Source organism: Tachyglossus aculeatus, chromosome 6 (assembly GCF_015852505.1).
Source record: "Tachyglossus aculeatus isolate mTacAcu1 chromosome 6, mTacAcu1.pri, whole genome shotgun sequence".
NCBI lineage: Eukaryota > Metazoa > Chordata > Mammalia > Monotremata > Tachyglossidae > Tachyglossus > Tachyglossus aculeatus.
In genome coordinates, this window is record NC_052071.1 from 54,916,441 (window position 1) to 54,928,965 (window position 12,525).

The 12,525-nt window shown below is 42.8% G+C and overlaps 1 protein-coding gene across 2 annotated transcripts in view; it reads right to left on the bottom strand.

Moving 5' to 3' along the window:
• Positions 1-12,525, bottom strand: part of PCDH11X (protocadherin 11 X-linked) — a 1,230,124-nt gene that overhangs the window by 964,006 nt on the left and 253,593 nt on the right. The gene's annotated exons all lie outside the window — the stretch shown is intronic.

The following is a 12,525-nucleotide window of genomic DNA, read 5'->3' on the forward strand; positions in this document are numbered from 1 at the left end:
GCCACTTTCCCTCTGTCCTCACTCCGACCTTGGAGATAATTTCAAAAGAGCTCTCTGTTCCCACACAGCTATCGACAGAGATACTATGTAACTCGCTTGTACCTTCTCTGGGGATGTGTTTACCCAGAAAAACTTCCTTGCATAAACTTTTGTCGGAAATATTTCTTTTTCAACTGCCGACTCTCATCTAATGGCCAGGGAACAAAACGACACAGTTCAGAGACTGCCCAGCCTCACTACAACTATCTTTCCCCCTAATGAAGGTTATACTGGGAGAGAATGGATTACTAGTAGCAAGGAGACGATTCCAAGTCAGAGTTTTGTGTTAGTTCTCTCCACTGACCCTGAGATGACTGGCTTTCCTCTCCCCCTCGTCCCCCTCTCCATCCCCCGATCTTACCTCCTTCCCTTCCCCACAGCACCTGCATATATGTATATATGTTTGTACATATTTATTACTCTATTTATTTATTTATTTTACTTGTACATATCTATTCTATTTATTTTATTTTGTTAGTATGTTTGGTTTTGTTCTCTGTCTCCCCCTTTTAGACTGTGAGCCCAATGTTGGGTAGGGACTGTCTCTATATGTTGCCAATTTGTACTTCCCAAGCGCTTAGTACAGTGCTCTGCACATAGTAAGCGCTCAATAAATACGATTGATGATGATGATGATGAGAAGCAGCATGGCCTAGTGACTAGAGCACGGGCCTGGGAGTTAGAAGGTAATGGGTTCTAATCCCTGCTCCACTGCTTGTCTGCTGTGTGACCTTGGGCACTTCACTTCTCTGTGCTTCAGTTCCTCCATCTGTTAAGTGGGAATTAAGACTGCGAGCCCTGAGTGGGACGGGGACTGTGTCCAATCCAAATATCTTGTATTTACCCCAGTGCTTAGAACAGTGCCTGGCACATAGTAAGCACTTAACAAATATTATTATTGTTATCATTATTATTGCATTGGTCCACACACTTAGGAGAGGGGGAAGGAAGCCAGGAGTCAGTCTGTGGTACCCCTTCCTGAGGGAAGAGACAGACTTGGCAAAAACAATCAGAAACAAGCATTGGATTGGGTAGGGACTGTCTCTATATGTTGCTGACTTGTACTTCCCAAGCGCTCAGTACAGTGCTCTGCACATAGTAAGCACTCAATAAACACGATTGAATGAATGCAACATCTATGCACTTGGACCTGTGGCCTTTGGACATTTGAGATTTGCCCCACCCCCAATCCCACAGCACTTATGTGCACATCTTTAAATTATATCTCATAAAATATTCATTTACATTGATGTAAGTCTCCCCCTTCAAACTACAAGATCGTTACAGGCAGGGACGTGTCTGTTAAGTCTGTTGTATGACTCTCTCGAGTGCTCAGTACAGTGTTCTGCACATAAAAAGTGCTCAATAAATACCATTAATTAATTGATTGATGGATGGATGGATGGATTACTGATGATGCAAGGCAAAAGAGAGGGTAGTGGAAAAAAGAGAGACAAAAAATATTTACCCTCTCTTATAGACAAAGATTCCATTTCTTGACATTGTCTGGTGCTTTCCTACCCCACAGGGTGAATGAAGGTTTGATCCAAAGCAAGACAAATGCCTTTTATTTTTTAGACCTATAGAATATGCTCATTATAGCAGGATACTTGACTTGGAAAACAGACACCATTGTTTCCCACTTTATTTCTTGCCTCCTCCGGTATTCGGCTCTATTTTTAAATTTTTTTAATTTTATTCTAATTTACAGAAATGTTGACACAGCAAACCCCAGTTTTGAACTTGATTGCCTTGTGTTTTCAATCGAGTACATTACTTACTAAATGCAGAAATATTAGCTTGAATTATTTAGCATATCGGGGACTTAGAGCTCCTGAGAAAGCGCCTCTAGTACAGTGCAACGCATCTTCGGTTTATACACCACTGCACAGAACATCCATAAATGGCCCTGGAATTTACAGAATGCCATACGGCCAACTCGCCTATTCCCAAGGTGTGGTTCCTTGAATTACTCTTCTAATCGTCCTGTGTTCTAACTGCTCTGGAGGAAAATCTGAATGTTCCCACAAAGTCAAAGAGAAGTCCCGCTAATGAAATTAAGTGAAAGGAATAAAATGTGCTTTGGTCAATGCGGGTCCCTTAAGCTAAGCTTTGGAGGGTGATACACATGGATTATTCAGTAGAAAGGCTTTTAATTAGTGTTACACTCAACTTGCTCTGCAAAAGACTACACAACAGTCCATCAAGTTTGGTGCATGGAAACTAAGCAAGTTTCCAGAAAAAAAAAAAAAGTGCCTTTGCTACGTGTTTGCCCAGGTACCTGAAAGCTAGTTTAAAACATGGCATAAAGTGTGGGGAATCAAGTTCTTACAGAGAAAGCACTAGTTCTGTTGTTTGACACATAATCAGAGCTATTTTGACTAAACATCGCACTGCTGCCTTTCTAAGCTTATTCGCGCTGTTTTTGGTATCTCCCTCTTGAAATCCAGTTTGTGGAATAAACGGTCTAATTTTCAGCAGCACTATCTAGGAGCTTCGGGGAGGGAACACTATGCAAATGCTGGGACGGTATATTGATATTGATTCCTACCTAGCCTCACGTGTTAAATGTAATTGCTTTAACGGACAATTGTCTCCAACTTGTAAGCTTGAATCAACCGACATCAGCCTTCCACTCGAGGGTCCAAAATTGTATCGATTCAAATATCGTCCCTTAAAATCAGGATAATCCCTTTTGGAGACTTCAGATTTAATTTTGAGACTACATTTAAGTGACACTGGGTCAGCAAGGCCATCGGCTGAATGCCAGCTGACCTTGACAGTTCTGACATTTTAAACAGGCGGTTTGCACGGATTGACTCGGGGCTGGGCGGACTCATTATTTATAGCGCGTTCTGGTAGTGGAACTACTTGATGCTGACCTGGATGGTTTTCATCTTCTACTGAAGAGCAGACAGCAGTGGACCCCTACTGAATTTAAAAGTAATCCTCTCCTTTGTATTCCCTAATTGTATGTCTTTTATTTCCTACCTTCTCCCAGCGGGGCTTCTTTGTGCCGGCTCCTGTAGGTGACACCCTGAACAAACTTGCCAGGAGTGAAGTGCCACCGCTGTTCTCACTTGCCCTGTGACTGTACTATATTAAATTATGCCCCAAACATCTAGTGGGAATCCGATCTCTAATTTGCAGGGGCAGGATGTACACTTATAGGGATGGAAGGAAGGTAAGGGGCAGGGAGAAGTGATGGAGAGTAATAAGAGTTCTGCCATCATTAAGCACTCACTATCTGCCAAGCACTGGTAATGATGATGGCATTTATTAAGCACCTACTATGTGCAAAGCACTGTTCTAAGCGCTGGGGAGGTTACAAGGTGATCAGGTTGTCCCACGGGGGGCTCACAGTCTTAATCCCCATTTTACAGATGAGGTAACTGAGGCCCAGAGAAGCTAAGTGACTTGCCCAAAGTCACACAGCTGACAATCGGCAGAGTTGGGATTGGCAGAATTGGCAGCCCTGTTCTCGGGCTGGGGTGGATACAAGCAAATTGGGTTGGACACAGTCCCTGTCCCACGTGGGGCTCACAATCTTAATCCCTATTTTACAGATGAGGTAAAGGAGGCGCAGAGAAGTGAAGTGACTAGCCCAAGGTCACACAGCAGACTTGTGGCGGAGCTGGGATTAGAACCCAACCTTTTGACTTCCAGGCCTGTGCTTTATTCAGTAGGGCACACTGCTTCTCTAGGGAGAGACACCGGGGTAATAAAAGCTAAAGGAAAACCATGCTTTATATGGGCATCCACACGGCGATCTCAGATAGGTTAAGAAGGGGAAATTTCCCTTGTTAGAGATGGAGGGACATCATTAGGAGACAATATTCTGAAGTATCTTTTAGCCAGTTAGGCCTCTGCTTCAGTAGACTGCTTCCTGATCAACAAAAGGAGCACCGTGGCCTAGTGGAAAAAGCGTGGGCCTGGGAATTAGAAGGTCATGGCTTCTAATTCCAGCTCCGTGCTTTTAGCCAGTTAGGCTTCTGCTTCAGTAGACTGCTTCCTGATCAACAAAAGGAGCACTGTGGCCTAGTGGAAAAAGCGTGGGCCTGGCAATTAGGAGGTCATGGGTTCTAATTCCGACTCCTCCACTTGTCTACAATGTGACCCTGGACAAACTCACTTCACTTCTCCGTGCCCCAGTTACATCATATGGAAAATGGGGGTTAAGACTGTGAGTCCCATGTGGAACCTAGACTACCTGATTAGCTTGTATCTACTCCAGCGCTTAGTACAAGGCCTGGCACATAAGAAGTATTTAACCAATACCATTTAAACAAAAATCACCTTAACACCTTTATTTTTCCTCTAGGCATCTATCACCTAGAGACTTTTCTGGCAGGGGTTTGGTTTGAAATTCCATGCTCCTGAGGAGGGAGGAGAGCCACTTACTTCCACTGTCAAAATAGGCTTCAGACATAAAGCTTTTGAAATGCTGCCTCCATTGATTATTTGCATTCTGTCTGTACCACCTACTCAGCAGGCCACAGTCCCATCCTTTTTCAACTTCTTTCCACAAATGACATATTGAACAAAACCAATCAAAGCAGCAAAGAGAGTGCTGTAAATCATTCATTCTCCACGTGCACAGCTGCCCTCTTCGACCCCTTACTTGTTTGCAAGTTTGCTAGCTTTTTAATCTTTCATCTGCTATATTTTTATGAATCCTCAGAAGGCTCCTTCCTACTGCACTCCACCGCATTGTCTGAAATTCTTCACTGCACAGGACTTTCCATTTCATTTCAAAGGTCTCTGTTTAAACTTTTAGAATATGGCAAATGGAATTAGACAAGAGCCCCTTCTCTCCCTGCACCACCAGACGAATTACAGAGCATCGCAGCAGTCGGTATCAAAAATACCTCCATTGTGAACCGATGGTTGGCTGGGCGTGCCTAAGGAAAAGGACTTTTTCCACTCTAAATATCAATTTTTGATATGAATTTTCATGAGGCGATTCTAGCCCTGAGGAAGAACAAATGTGGGTGGGCAAGAGTTCTGGGCAACCAAATGTAATGATTTGGGGGCTCAAAGCTGGGCCTGAGGGCGATTGACAGAGAGAACGGCCTCCTTCTTCCCCTCTGTGAATCCTCAGATCAGTCTCTAAGGTCCAGGAAGCAGACTTTCTTGAACCCCTAACAGTTGTCAATCAGAAGGATTTCCCAGCCATTCGGCAAGGATGTACTAAGAGCAATCACATAACCAAAACACCCTACTATCTCTACTATCTCAAATGGCTTTCACCAGCTTGACGTGGAAACAAAGCCCGCAAATTGCATATCACTCCGGGATCTGATTAAAAATGAGTTTGTGAATATTTCACCAACTAAGACATGTTTACTGATTTTTTTCATTCCATTCAATCAAGCTTTGGTTGAGCTTTGGAGAAGCAGCGTGGTTCAGTGGAAAGAGCCCGGGCTTTGGAGTCATGGGTCAGGGGTTCAAGTTCCGCTCCGCCAATTGCCAGCTGTGTGACTTCAGGCAAGTCACTTAACTTCTCTGTGCCTCAGGCACCTCATCTGTAAAATGGGGATTAAGACTGTGAGCCCCCCGTGGGACAACCTGATCACCTTGTAACCTCCCCAGCGCTTAGAACAGGGCTTTGTACATAGTAAGCGTTTAATAAATTTCATCATCATCATTATTATTATTATTTGGTTTCACGGCAGGCAGATATGGCTATTGATTAGCCTAGTTAAAAAGGAGGAAAAAAAAGCCTGGAAAAAGTAGACGTTTTCTTAGAAAAAAGTATGAATAAAAGCCTTTCATTTTTTCTGAAAATATAAATATCTTGACAGAATGTATGCCTACAATAAGAGCAATGAGGAGAGAAGCTCACTCTTCACATATCTTTAAAACAAAGATATTTAGGCGTACTTTTAAAAATTGCTCTATTTGTCTTTGACTACTAAGCTTCAACATAAATACAAGGAATCATGTATACTGAATTAATAATGTAATCTGGAGGACTGACCTGGCTAACATAGTGGCTAATGAAGATAAATAGGTTCAAAGCGTATTTTATCAATTTTCCCCAACCCCCAGTAACATTGTGAACATACCGGATTTCACTTTAAGCATAATTTGTGGTTTGAACATGCCATTTCATTATTATTCCTATTGCTGTAGCTAATACCAAACAGATGTATAATACGAGCATAAAATCATCTTGCAGAAACTCTCAGTAAAATAACAAACCAAATGATCTCTTCACATCTGGGAAGGTATTTAGTAACAAGCCTCCTGGGGATGGAGGAGGAAAAAAGGTCTTTTTTGCCTCATCTCCTGGTTTCTCTGATGTGGTCACATATAATTCTGGCTGTTCTGAGAACTACATTGTTGCCCACAGTTGGAAACAGCCCTCTCCATACATGATTGGGCGCATGCAGATGGGGAGGGCATAGTGAGAGGAAGGGAGAGAGGAAGCAGAGGAGGAAAAGGGTGAGAGGAAGAGAGAGAGAGAGGGAGTGGAGGAGGAAAAACTGGGACGAGGGAGAGAAAGTGAGAGGAGGCGAGGGGAAGCAATGGGAAGAAGGGAAACAGGGAAAAGAGAAGAAGAGGGAAAGAGGGAGTAAAAGAAGGACTAGAATGAATGAGGGAAAACTGGTTCACATACCCCTACATTGAGAGCCCACCCCCCAAGATCAATCAATCAATCAATCAATCGTATTTATTGAGCGCTTACTATGTGCAGAGCACTGTACTAAGCGCTTGGGAAGTACAAATTGGCATCACATAGAGACAGTCCCTACCCAACAGTGGGCTCACAGTCTAAAAGGGGGAGACAGAGAACAGAACCAAACATACCAACAAAATAAAATAAGTAGGATAGAAATGTACAAGTAAAATAAATAAATAAATAAATAAATAAATAGAGTAATAAATATGTACAACCATATATACATATATACAGGTGCTGTGGGGAAGGGAAGATGCTCTCCTGGCAGAGCCTGGCCAAAGAAGTGACTTACATAAAGCAGTGAGTTGCACCAAAAACCCTGCTTAGCTTGCCTATGGGTTCAAGTCCTAGCTCTGCCAATGGGCTGCTGTGTGACTCTGGGCAAGTCACTTAACCCCTCTGTGCCTCAGTTTCCTCACCTGTGAAATGAGGATAATATCTGTGGTTCCCACATCTTTGATTACAAACCTGTAAGACTCCCCCTTCACCCCCTCTCCATCCCCCCTGCCTTACCTCCTTCTCTTCCCCACAGCACCTGTATATATATATATATAGGTACATATTTATTATTCTATTTATTTATTTATTTTACTTGTACATATCTATTCTATTTATTTTATTTTGTTAATATGTTTGGTTTTGTTCTCTGTCTCCCCCTTCTAGACTGTGAGCCCACTGTTGGGTAGGGACCGCCTCTATATGTTGCCAACTTGTAACAAATAATAATAATAATGGCATTTATTAAGCGCTTACTATGCGCAAAGCACTGTTCTAAGCACTGGGGAGGTTACAAGGTGATCAGGCTGTCCCACGGGGGGCTCACAGTCTTAATCGCCATTTTACAGATGAGGGAACTGAGGCACAGAGAAGTTAAGTGATTTGCCCAAAGTACTTGTACTTCCCAAGTGCTTAGTACAGTGCTCTGCACACAGTAACTGCTCAATAAATACAATTGATTGATAGTAGGACAAGTACGGTAAGCAACCTAATTATGTTGCTTCTAGCTCAGTGCTTGGGATAGTGCTTTGGCATACAGTAAGTATTTAGTAAATACACACTGGTTTAAAACCATAATTATATTTATAATGGCAAACTCAAATATGAAGGCATAATCGAGACTAAAACAAAACAAAAACATTTTAATTAAAATAATTTGTGGCAAATTGTGTCATTATATTGCTTTATATTTTCCTCAACATCAAACTACCAACGACACAAGTTAAATGGGTTTGTTCAGAAGAAGTTATGGGTCTGGCTGTGCTTATTATCACAATATAATCACATATTTTAATTCAGCATGCTTACCTAACATTTCATGAATATGATTTAAGGTTACTCATTGTGGGGGGTATTTTTGTAATCCTTCCTTTGGGTACAATTTTAAATTGACGGGTCCTCCCTCCATAACTTCAGGTCAGCATCCTCAACTAACTTCTGTCTTCAACTACACACAGGACCTTGGTTTTGTTCATTTTTTCCCACCGAGCTTGTGAATATATGGGCTCCGCCAATTGTCAGCTGTGTGACCTTGGAAAAGACACTTAACTTCCCTGCAAGAACAGTTACCTCATCTGTAAAATGGGGATTAAGACTGTGAGCCCCCCGTGGGACAACCTGATCACCTTGTAACCTCCCCAGCATTTAGAACAGTGCTATGCACATAGTAAGTGCTTAATAAATGCCACTGTTATTATTATTATTATTACACAAACAGCCATCAGAGAGTTTTCAGAACTAGGTTAACACACTCCACAATTTAAGCCTGCTCTTTCTTTTTTTTTATGTCTTTCCCAGAGCAGAAACCTCATATTCCTAGGCTACCGACAACCCTCAAATTCACACAATCAATCAATCAATCAATCAATCAATCAGTCGCATTTATTGAGCACTCACTGTGTGCAGAGCACTGTACTAAGTGCTTGGGAAGTACAAGTTGGCAACATATAGAGACAGTCCCTACCCAACAGTGGGCTCACAGTCTAGAAGGGGGAGGAATCCAGAATTCTCAGGTTCTCATACACTGACCCCACTTAGACATATTCTGCTGCTTTTCTGGAAGTTCTTTCCTCTCCCAAATGCTTAGTACAGTGCTCTGGACATAGTAAACGCTTAATAAATACTACCTTTTGATTGATTTCCACTCTTATTCCATGACTCCTCTCCCATTCATTCATCCAATCGTATTTACTGAGCCCTTTCTGAGTGCATAGCACTGTACTAAGTGTTTGGGAGAGTACTATACAACAACAGACACATTTCCTGCCCACAAGAAGCTCAAGTCTAGAGGAGCAGACAGACATTAATATAAATAAATTTATATTGCCCACAAGTCATGGAGATGCAGAAGGACACACACATCTTCACTCTGTAATCTCTCACCTCCGCAGGCCTTACAAACTCCTCAGTGATCTCCAACACATGTCCATCGCACCCGTTTGGAACACTATTGTATATATGCTACTCAATGGTATTTTCAATTACATTGAAAATTTTTCCTGTAAATATGTTCATGTTTCCCTCCCCTATTAACAGTGTCAGCTCTCTGTGGGCAGGGGAACATGTCATTTCACTGTTGTGTGTTTCTTAAGTGCTTAGTACAGTTTACTAAACCAAGTGGGTATTCCACAAATATTACTACTGCTATTACTGCCACTACTGCTACTACACCTACCTCTTCCACCACTCATAATAAAAATAATGATGGCATTTAGTAAGTGCTTACTATGTGCAAAGCACTGTTCTGAAGGCTGGGGAGGTTACAAGGTGATCGGGTTGTCCCACGGGGGGGATCACAGTCTTCATCCCCATTTTACAGATGAGGTAACTGAGGCCCAGAGAAGTTAAATGACTTGCCCAAAGTCACACGTGGCTCAGTGGAAAGAGCTTTGAAGTCAGAGGTCATGGGTTCAAATCCCAGCTCCGCCAATTGTCAGCTGGGTGACTTTGGGCAAGTCACTTCACTTCTCTGGGCCTCAGTTAACTCATCTGTAAAAAGGTGGATTAAGACTGCGACCCCCCCGTGGGACAACCCGATCATCTTGTAACCTCCCCAGCGCTTAGAACAGTGCTTTGCATATAGTAAGTGCTTAATAAATGCTATTATTATTATTATAATTATTATTATTATTATTATTATTAAGTGTCTCAAGGTCAAATACTATCTCGTGACCACCTGAGCCAGCGGGCGGAACTCGGAAGTGAGGGTGGGATACTGCCCCCATGACCGAATCTGCTAGATTGACAGCCCAAGCTGGGAATACAGAAGGTGTCCCTTGCCCCTGTGCCAACAAATTACGTATGGAGTGGGGGGGAGGGCAGTGATTAGATAGACTGAGGCCAGCTGGGTGACTTTGGGCAAGTCACTTCACTTCTCTGTACCTCAGTTACCTCATCTGTAAAATGGGGATTGAGACTGTGAGACCTATGTGGGACAGGGACCGTGTCCAACCTGATTTGCTTGTATCCACCCCAGCGCTTAGTAGAGTGCCTGGCACATAGTAAGCACTTAACAAATACCACAATTATTATTATTATTATTATTACCGTTGTTAATAACATTAATATTTTAGCTCATACTACTTTCCCTCTGGCCTTTCCTCTCCCTTTCTTCCAAATAATTTCTAAAAGAAAATTGGGGTGGGGGAAAAATCATGGAATCTTGTTGAGAACTGGTGTTTTTCCAAACCTCTTGGAACAGCAGTCCACCCTGCAGGATACTGGTTGCAATCCAAATTGGGTTGGTAAAAGGAGGCTAATTATGGATAATGGTGGAGGGGCTGAGAAAGAGTTGTAATCACACTAGGCATTTTCAATAACTCATTGTAGCTCTAGATACAGGAATTCTAATTCAATACTCAAAGATAAAGAGACAGTTTAAATTCAAGTCCCGATAATTCAGCAATTAAACAAAATAAACTTTCTTTCACCTAAGCACGTGTGGTTAACAAAGACAAGTCCATCACCGAGGGAGGCCGAGCAGAACTGAAAGAAGGAATAGAGGCTGCTTCCTCTCCTGGATTCTACCAGGATTACCTCATTTTTATTGTATCCTTTAAGGTGTTTGTTAAGAACTTACTATCTGCCAGGAACTGGGGTAAATACAAGCTAGTCAGGTCCATGTTTTACATGAGGCCCACGGTCTTAGTCCTCATTCATTCATTCATTCATTCATTCATTCATTCAGTTGTATTTATTGAGCGCTTGCTGTGTGCAGAGCACTGTACTAAAGGCTTGGAAAGTACAATTCGGCAACAAAGACAGACAATCCTGCCCACACCGGAATTACAGTCTAGAAGGAAGACTATTTATGAATATTTAAGGGGAGATGATTTAATATTTAACTTTAGCACAGAAAAGTTAAACGACTTGCCCAAGGTCGCTCGGCAGAGAAGTGATGGAACTGGGATTAGAGGGATTAGATTTTCTAGGTTTCACTTCCTAGGATGCTGGGCAAAGTAGTCCTTCAGAATTCTAGAAATGGTGTCCCCAGAAAAGAAGAGACTCTTAAGAATAGGCTTTCTATCCCATTCAGCCACCTTTCTTAACAGTTCTGCCTTCTAACTCTACCTGAAGATTTGAACCTCAAAACTCCCCACACAGCTTTAAAGAACGGGGACCATCCAACTCAGAGGTCTGGGGTTTGTTTTGAGAGCTTTTGTTCTGTGTAAGAGTGTATGGCTGAGAAAGAGAGATTCTGCTTAGAAAAACAGACGTTGAAGTGTTAGTGATAGAGCGTGTCCTCATGTGTCTATCCACGTGTGTCCATCCAGAGGAGAGCTGAGGGTTTGCCAAAATAATAGGTCCTCTGGGGGAGAGATGTCCTCTCAAGTTGTTGCCAGGGCCAACTTGGGATGAACTACAAGAGAAGTAGCCGCCTCGGGTGCCCCATTATAGAGGACTGTTGTGGGCCGTGGTGGATGAAAGTGTGCAAAGCCCCCTGCCTCCCCTTGGACAAATCAGAAGTTGTGTCTGTTTTAGCAAGGAAAGGAAGGGGAGTCTGAGGGGTCTGGGTAGGTAGGGAGAGTTATGAGGGTCGGGAGTCAGAGATTCCCCCCAAAGAGACACTCTAGGTTCAGGGCCGCCTGTAGCTTTCTGTATGACATCATGACAATAATAATGATGGTATTTGTGAAGCGCTTACTACGTGCCGAGCACTGTTCTAAGCGCTGGGGGGGATACAAGGCAATCAGGTTGTCCCACGTGGGGCTCACAGTTTTAATCCCCATTTTACAGATGAGGTAACTGAGGCACAGAGAAGTTAAGTGATCTGCCCAAAGTCACGCAGCTGACAAGTAGCTGAGCTGGGATTAGAACCTATGACCTCTGGACTCCCAAGCCTGGGCTCTTTCCACTGAGCCACAACATGCATTGTGTAATATACAAACTGAAATCATAGGTAACGGCAGGATGGGGAAGGTGGGGAAAAGGGGTGGCACATTTTTCCCGTCCTCAAGATGGCCAAATATCGGCAGCTGAGTCTGCCTGTTGGCAGCCTGTCTATATTCCATCCTGGGGAGAAAATGGTTCAGGTTGGAGGTTGTCAGTTCCCTCCCTGAGCTTCTAACACAAGGGACATTAGTGTGAGCAGACACACTAATGCAGGCTTGCCACATTTACCTCCTAGAGGGCTAATATTTATTTTAGAGCTAAGTTCTACCGCCACGTCTTTGGCAATGGACTTCAAATCCCGTTACCTGCCGTGTGTTATTTAGAACGAAGAAATCAGGAGGTTGCAAATAATGATTGTTTTCAGTATGCCTCACAGTACAATATTTGCATTTAAGGGGAACTTTTTTTAAATT